The 9,039-nt window shown below is 38.3% G+C and overlaps 2 pseudogenes; both read right to left on the bottom strand.

The window, feature by feature from the left end:
- Positions 1 to 3,786: 3,786 nt before the first annotated feature.
- Positions 3,787 to 4,882, bottom strand: LOC139785815 (UBX domain-containing protein 7-like; annotated as a pseudogene).
- Positions 4,883 to 6,094: 1,212 nt separating this feature from the next.
- Positions 6,095 to 8,775, bottom strand: LOC139785813 (brefeldin A-inhibited guanine nucleotide-exchange protein 1-like; annotated as a pseudogene).
- Between the last annotated feature and the right edge of the window lie 264 nt (positions 8,776 to 9,039).

The raw sequence follows: 9,039 nt of genomic DNA, 5'->3' as shown, positions 1-9,039 counted from the left end.
CCTACAGTGTTGCCACGTCGGCAGAAAAAAATTTATTTCCGTTACTTTTTGAACACACCTCGTAAATATAATAATATTAAATAATATTTATATTTTCAGTCTAAGTGAAAGATTCGGCAATTTAGAGAACCAGATGCGGTAAGTGAGAACAATAAAAGAAAATAAATTAATTTATCATTATACATATGACAAGTAATATACACTGATATCTTTATATGTTTAATAATGATATGTTAACATTTGCAGAGAACTTTGTCATGTGGTACGAAACGCATTAAAAGACAAAAAAAATTAAAGCGTCCACCGACAAAACCAATTGTTTTGCCAATTACATCTATAGAACAGATGGAGGCCTTCGATCACGTGGAAGAAGATATTTATTTGTCGGTGGTAAGTATTCGTAATATTTGTAATATATAATACATGTAATATAAAATTTCATTTTTATACGTGCTCCTACATAATGTATTTATATTGTTTCAAGGTACGTTACTTTGAATTCCTTGGTGGCTTTCACATTAAAGAGGTCGTAAGTACGTGCTTGAAAGAATCAATTGAAGATGCCTTGACGCCGCGTTTTACCTGGTGGGGTAATGAGCATCAAAAATCCTTTTCCCAAACCCGTCTTGTGCGAGCAATTTTGGTATGTTTATTTCGTTAAGGCATTTATAATTAATACTGTAGCGCTAGTTATGTATACATGTGCTATTTCATTAATAATGCTTTCTTTTCAGAAGCGGCATGTAATAATGTTCATTTTAAAGCACCTAGTCGATCAGAATTTCAAAAATACATGAGGGAGGCTCTACGAACAGCGAAAGAAAGAAACAGGAGCCGAAATCGGATGAAACGAATAATACCAACTGATCAGAACAATCGTGCTTATTGGAACGATAATGGAAGTAACGAAAACACTGAAAACACGGAATCCATTGATGAATCGATATAAGCGTTGTTTCATTCTTATGTTTTGAAATAAAATATTGTTCTCAAGAAGAGTATATATTATATATATATATATACATTTTTTCTTTTTTTTTAAATTTCGATATTACATATGTAAGAACTGCAATTCAACATTTGTGTGCATTTTAAAGATATTTTTTATGTATACGTATATTAGAACATTATGTTCCTTTTCTTATGTGTACGTCTATTATGTTTTGTATGTAAAAGTATATATTTTTATTTCGATATTCAGTTTTGCCAAAGAATAGTTTATTGTCTATATACTTAAAAAAAAGAAATATAATATACTTGACGTCGTGACGCTACCGCGTCACTTGATAATGTATAATACATTATATAGATTATCTCTCATGTTGAATGTTATACATTATAATAAATATATTCATGTAACAAAGTAATAAATGTTTGTGAGATATCCCTACTCTCCATATTTATAATATTATTTATAATATTATTGTATTTATGGGGTGGTCCTACTTTGCGTTACCAAATTATATCGCTCTGATGCGAGTTATACATTATTGCAGTCAGAGGAGCGGTCCACAAACGGTACAAGTCGCTATAGAAGTAGACCAGATTGTATAAATGTACATTTTTATCTTTAATGGGGTGTGAAGAATGGGGTGTAATTAAAATAGTGAACAGAGATATAAACTTTTTCCAACTATTTTTAGCATATTTGCTTACTTAATCATTTCTGTTGTAAATTAGCGTTTTGACAGATCTGTTGCGTTTTTGGCGTCAATCTGTCGTCAACGTATTCTACACACCTGCTCGCTATTGACCGCCAATCTGATATGTATTATGATTAGCAGATACTGTTGCATTTCTGCGGGCAGTTTGCTGATAATGTTTGTGATAACAAAGCTGCTTAGTATCTGCCGACAATCTGTCGTCAACATTTGCTTGCTGTTTATCGCCAATTTGTTACATAGTCTGCCGACAGATGTTGGTGAATATCTGCTGGAATTCTGCTAACAATGTTTGCAAAGACAAAGTCTGTTTCTCATCTTCTGCCTTTTGCAAACAGAATTTGTTGCCTACATCTGTCTCTACAGATATGGTTAGCTGGGCAGATATGTCGAACAAAGTATACTTTTTACGTGGGGAAAATATTTAATTATGCAAACAAGGATGGTCTTGTTCAAGAAGGAAAAAAAGAACGTTAGAAAAGGCGCTATTAAAATTTTTATAAAGGAACACTTGGTTTTTCCCTCCTCCGCCCGGACCGGTATGTTTTCTATCGCGCGCTACAATTAAAAATGTATTAATATACCGGTTATAACAATAGCGGCATCGGGGGGAAGCCTAGTGGTTTCTTATTGTCGGCGCTTAATTGCGGGTTGAAACATATTGTAGAATGATGAGCTCGCCCACGTGTACGCTCGCACATACATAATATTCGCCTTTTTTGTGCGCTTGATGTTACCGGAAGCAGCGACGGTAAAAATAAACGCGGCGAAAAGGGTTACAAAGTGAGCACACCTCTCTCTTTCTCCCGTTCATAAAAGGGAAATAAAGGATATAGAACGCACGGTCGGTCATTCGTTTCCACGAAAACAGTCAGTTTTCCCCGCACTATTATGCGATAAACGTTGCGCTGACGCCAAGCACGATAATAAAAAATAAAAAAAAATAAAAATAAAAGGACATTGCGGTAACACATACATAGCATTGGATAACGCCCAGTTTAATGCTTGTTACTTCGAGTGTCATACGTGATAGAGAGAATTGCTATAGAATAATAGATTACTGCCTGTTTTATGTCACATACGATTTCCTTATAGAATATTGCCAGTGTTCTCGAACTTTAAATCACATAGTGATTTGAGTACATTGAAGTACATATTTAAAACTAACGAAAATAATCGTTTCCTTAAAAAAATTGCACATAAGTAAACAAAAAAGAAATAGGAAAGTATGCATTTTTTACATGTCGTGTATCTAATGACGCTTATTAGAACAAAAGGATAGGAAAATGTATTATAGTCACACGACTTGTTGGAAAGATTTAAAAGTCTGAGTCCTCACTCGTAAGTTATCGTTTGCACAGAAAACTGTACTTACAAATTAAGCGTGATTTAAAATTCGAGAACACTGCAATCGTTCAAACATCTCGTGAATACATTTTCAATTGAATAATACATTAAGACAAACAATTTTTACAGTGCGAACATGCAATTATCTTGTAAGTTATGTCAGACAGTAATCTCGATATTTCGGATAGAAGATAATAAAATAGACTTTATAAATTTTGTTAGAATGCATCTCGCGTTTAGAAAAGTAAACAAATAAGCTGCTCCTCCAGACACAACGTTTTAAATGTTCCGATAATCTAAATGTGAGTAATTCTAAATGTAAGTATATCAGCTCGTTGTGCATTAGCTAAAAAACGTAAGACAAAGAAAAATAGGCGTTCAACGGTCACTGTAAAATTGATTGCGTGTGACATACACTTAACTAAAGGTTCTTATTTCCTAATATGAAACTTTCCTTACGAGAATAATACCTATCCGAAATAATACTTAATATTTTGCTAACGCGATTATCTACATATAACACTAAAATTAAAGATTTTTGGTTTCTTTTTGCATTACGCTAAACCATATTTCAAAATGTAAAATTTAAATACTAAAACTTTCTCTAATTTTATTTGATCAGCTATATTATTTCGTTTTGGCGGCGTTTTCGTAGGAAAACTATTCCAATCCTTGGAAGAGTCAGATGTAACTTGTGAACTTTCGGGAGATGCATGTGTGCTTAATGCATCATTTAAATCAGATATCAGACTGTCCACAGTAATATTTTTGTAAGTTTTCATACATTCTCCCGTTCTAGGATCTACAATCACCAAATAAGGATATGCCATCACTTTGTAAAAATCTATATAACGTTTCCCGTCCGAAGTGACAAGACCTAAAATTAAAAGCAACAAATGTAACTCGATGAATCAGAACGTCAACTATAGAAAGTGACATGATATTCAGGTGACATGACATACTTGCCACAAGATAAAGTGATCCTTCACAATTTCTTGGATATGCTCGTTGGACCACACGTCTCTATTGAGAATCTGACAACAAAATTCCTGTGGATCCTAAACATTGACGAGCAGCCAACGATTTAAAGTTTTTGCGTGGTCCCGTGCTTCCATGAAGGAGCCTAAGAAGAAAATATCGCATGGTGGTCTAAATAGATCTTCCAGTCGCTTCGTTTTCTTTTGAGATATGTGCTTTGTGCCAGTTACTCTGCGAGTCATCTCTTCCTCTTGTCGTCCTACATTAATTACCAGCATGTAATAATAATAATAATAACTCATTAACTTCAACTTACATGCCAAGAAGTAGATTTGAAGAAACTTGGTTTAAAAACTTAACATCCTCATACCATCCATGCAACCATCCCACTTAATACACCTATTCTTAATTGTCCAGTACGTATACATATTCTAATTGATATAAGTTCTAGGACAAAATGCGTACGGGTTTCTGCCGCAAAATCACGGAATCTGTCATACACGTTGTTCGACAATTGTGGCAATGAACAATATCGGCTCCGGAGGCACTGGCGTCTCACGCGTGGGTAATATAGGAGCCCTCACGGGCGGCTCGGGATCCGCGTTCTCGGTCTCCGGCGGTCTGCCACCCTCGAACATCAGGCTAATTGCCATCTCCACGTTTCCATCGGCCAACGTCAGGTACTGCTGGGCCGTCGCCTCACTCTCGCCTAAACCAGAGGACACAAACATGAAAAACGCTCGGGTACGTCGGAACAGCATAATGTGCCTAACATTTACACCCTCGGCATTGTCGCGATTCACACACGGACTCGAAGAAAAGCACTGTGGCACTCGTATTCGCGATGCTGTCTGAGTCGCGCTATTTAACCTGAACGGTAATTCTCGCGCTGACGCACGGACGATGTAACACTTACCCGTCACCTCGATCACTTGGATGATTGGGCGGCGATACCGCGCAAGATGAATGCCGATCGTGACTTTGAACACTGAAGGAAAATAACTCGTGTCGCGATTACTCGTTGTTAACGTGCACATTGACAATATGTCCGACCGCCGACGTCCGACTTCGTGTTCGTAGCTTCGTGCGCTTCGTGCCCGATCGACTCTCATCGGGGCGACTTCGGCTCGCCTATGCGCGCGCATCAACACGCCGCCTTCGGACTTAGCCGATTCGGCGTCGTCGGTGAAAGCAACACGCCGCGAGCGGACTTTATCTTCTGATCCGTATTAATTTATATATTCTGAGTAGTATATACGAGAATTTACGAAAAATAATATACTACTGTGAGATATTACAAGTACATCCTGAAAATTTACAAAAAATAATGTATACATATATCCTAAAGGATATATATCCTTCAGAAGATCTCGTAAGATATCTTATGCAAAGCCAACGGATCCCACACAGCACAAGATATTGCAACATCCACCAGATATCCGCAAGATATCCGCCAGGGATCGCAATATGTCCAAATATTGGTCACAATAACCGTAGGACATCCATAGGATCGCAATATGTCCAATGTGATATCGCAATATCCTGGGAATATCCCCAGGAAAAAGTGTGCTGTGTGGGATATGGCAGAATATTTAGATATCGTGAGATCATAATAGGATATCTCACGATATCCTATTGGAATATCCCGGGATCCCTGCTGTGATATCTGTGGGATCGTATTTGGAAATCTGGACCAATTTGGGATATCCTCAGGATACAGTGTGCTGTGTGGGATACGATGATTTTAACGCGATGTGATATAATATTATATACTTAAATTAAAGTTATATCTTAAATGCAACAACTTACAATTTGTATTTCTTTCATTTATGTTATACTACTTATTGTAAAAGTATTTATTTAAGCTATAAATTGTCTTGCTTTATGGAAATATCCATATTAATAAAATAGTTTATGTTATTCAGCATGTCAGTAAAGCTAAAAAAAGGAACACTGGATATGAAGAGGATATAATTGTGATGAAATAATGTAATAAAAATTTATTTCTCTCAGTAGATAAAATATATATGTGTATAATTCTCAACATCAATACATGTCTTAAATAATACAAATTTGCAATTCTAATTATTTCACTGCCCATGTATATACGTAGCATATACGTGTAAAAATGTATCATTTACTGACAAAAATACAAACATCCTGCATTATATATTCCGATTAGTCGGCATGTCCAATTTTAATTTAAAACGCGTTTCAACTTTTAAATTAAAAATTGTTTTCTCGTCCACGAATTTGATTCCATGTGAATATACATAAAACTCCTTGAATAGATCCCCTTCAAGTCTTCATCGATGAAATAACATTTCTATTAATATATAACCAATTATGACTTCAAATATATATTCAACGACGTGCAAGGGTTCGACTTCATCTTAATCTCGTTGCCAGCGATTTCATCGTAGATCCTAGATAGATATTTCTCAGGGAGATCCTCATTGTCGCTGATACGCCGATTAAGCCTGATGAATGAAAGAAAATAAAAATAAGAAAAGACTCTTCAAGTCTATAATTAAAGAGATTATACCATTTGATTTGATATAAGAGCGATTCCTATGCATTTTTATATTACTAATTATTACATAATATTAATAATAATAAAATGAAATAAGAAAAAATTAATAAAAATATACTAACAAAGATAAACTTAAATACCATAAAATTTTCTCAATATTAATAATTATATGTATGTAAAACATAATTTTTTAATTATAATTAACTTTAAAAATTGCTATACGTACTTGATGTATTGTTCTTTGGTCATTTTATTCTTAACCTGAGTGCAAATCGGTGGTCAGCATTATGATTGAGAAGCCGAGAACGTAGGCTGTATCCGCGCTCTCCTCGTCACCTGGTTATGATTATGGTCGCCCAGAAAGTCTCCAATGGCGGTCTTGTCGAGCCGCTCGTCCAGGTACAGCCACCTGGCCACGTCCTCCGGCGAAGTACCGAGCAGTCCTTGCTCCTGCAAGTACTGTACACCCTTGCCGGGCTTCCGGCTAAAGATCTCGATACCGGCCTCCCATACCTTTTTTTGTTGTTTCTGTACTTCATACTGCTCCGGCGAGTCCGGCACCTCCTTGTTGCCAGTCAGACTGGAGTTGGCCGACGAGAGGCTGCCAGCGCTGCCGTAACGCGGTAGCGGGGTCTCCGGCGTCGTATCCGGTGGATCTGACAATGGTTGCTGATCCGTTGGCACGCTGTGATTCACGTAAAGATCCCGACTCCACTCCACCATGCACTTCAGAATAGACACGAGGTACTCGAGACCACGGATGCGCATAGATTTCTCCTGAAAGAGCAAGACACTAATATTACAAACAAAACTTTATATTGCTTGTTTCGAAGAACATTCTCTGTTTCAAATAATACATCTATCCTGTCATCCTCTTTCTTATAACGCACCTGATTTGGCGATGCACCTAGCTCCAGAGCTTGACGACCTTGCGCAATCTTAGAGAGATCATTGACGAGCCTCTCAAGAGATTCGCTGCTGAGAGATCGCAATCGTAGTTAATGTAGATGTCGACGACGCTCTGGGCATCCGCACAGATCCTCGTAAGCGCATGTATGACCATCCACTGCTCGAAAGAGCTGCTAGAGGTCTCGAGGATGTTCATAAAGATCTCCTTGAAGAACACCTCAATCTGCATCTTGAGGTGCATCTTGAAACGGGCGAGCAGCCCCAGGAACAGTGCTAACGACAGCTCGAACACTTCCGGCACCGAAGACACGCCATTCTCGACAGCGCGACACACAAGTACTGTTTAATGGCGGTAACAAACATCTCGTTAGAACGCAATATTGTGACCGGCATTCTGCAAGATTCCCAGAAGTAACTGAAGCGACAAGATCTTGGAACGGAGCTCGTGCGATCTTGGATCGGGAGTGCCGTCCGGCAGCGGTTTCATAGAGAGCTTGCAGAGAGCGCGAAACACCAGGACTGCATCCTTTTGCAGCACATGGGTGAATTTCGCAGTTACCATGTTTGTCATTCTCAGCGGCCGCCTCGTCACCGTTGTCCTCCGGACTGCCGTTCTCCAAACTGACTTTCTCTTCCAATGGCACCACGGATTTTACTACATCATCAAGAATACTCTTACAATTGTTTGAGAATCAATGTTATCATTACTAGGAGCATTCTCTGGACTTAGCTCGGCTTCAGTTTCGCCGTTTGCTATGACAGAACCCTCCTGCTGATGTTCCCCATCAAGCCTCACGTTCTCTTCCTCCGCCTGAGTCTCCATTCGCGCGAAGATCATGTTGATCATCTGCGTGAGAGTCGCATGGGCTGTTTGTTTGATTCACCAGGTTGCGCGACGCCAAGTAAACGTTGTAAACAGTACGAATTGTTAACAGTACCGTACCCTCGTGTACCTCCACATGCTGGCTTGTCATTACAGTCAGCAAAGCTTTAATAATCTGCAGCTGCACACCCTCATCGGTCTGTGGACCGGTGAAGCAACCGCAAATTGTCTCGACAATGCGCACAATCAGCAGCTTGTTAGGCTCCGTTGAATCAGGCACATTGCCAGTGAGATGGCCATATGCGATTAACTTCTGCAGGCAGTCCAGTGCTGTGACCACAATCCGCGGTGACTTCTGACATGCTAACTCAAATGGCAAGAAGTACTTCTCAGCGGTAATGACATTTGAGTCGCTCTTGGGCTATGGCAGGGCGTTTGAGATAACCTCTTCACCCTGCACAGCTGGTACATCTTTGATCTCGTTACGGAGGTCCTCTGCAAGATGGAAATATATGAGTGACAAACTTAATTAGCAAACTATCGCTTATAGCCTATATTTTTATTTCAGTATAAAATAATTTTTAAAACGTTTATATTAATTCTGACTGCAGACGGACCTTCGGAACACTAGCGCCTTCTTCTTTTAACATGAATAACTAAAAATCTATATTTCGGCTAGTACCGGTTTATAAATAATTAATTAAAATTATCTGGGTGACTCACAACCTTTTTAATCACACTTCATAACTCTTCATACGAAATACAAACGATTCGATACAAAAAACTTT

Source organism: Temnothorax nylanderi, unplaced genomic scaffold, assembly GCF_030848795.1.
Source record: "Temnothorax nylanderi isolate EJ_2023f unplaced genomic scaffold, tnyl_v1.0 TNYL_tig0891_pilon, whole genome shotgun sequence".
NCBI classification, from domain to species: domain Eukaryota; kingdom Metazoa; phylum Arthropoda; class Insecta; order Hymenoptera; family Formicidae; genus Temnothorax; species Temnothorax nylanderi.
This window is presented reverse-complemented; position numbering and strand designations above follow the sequence as displayed.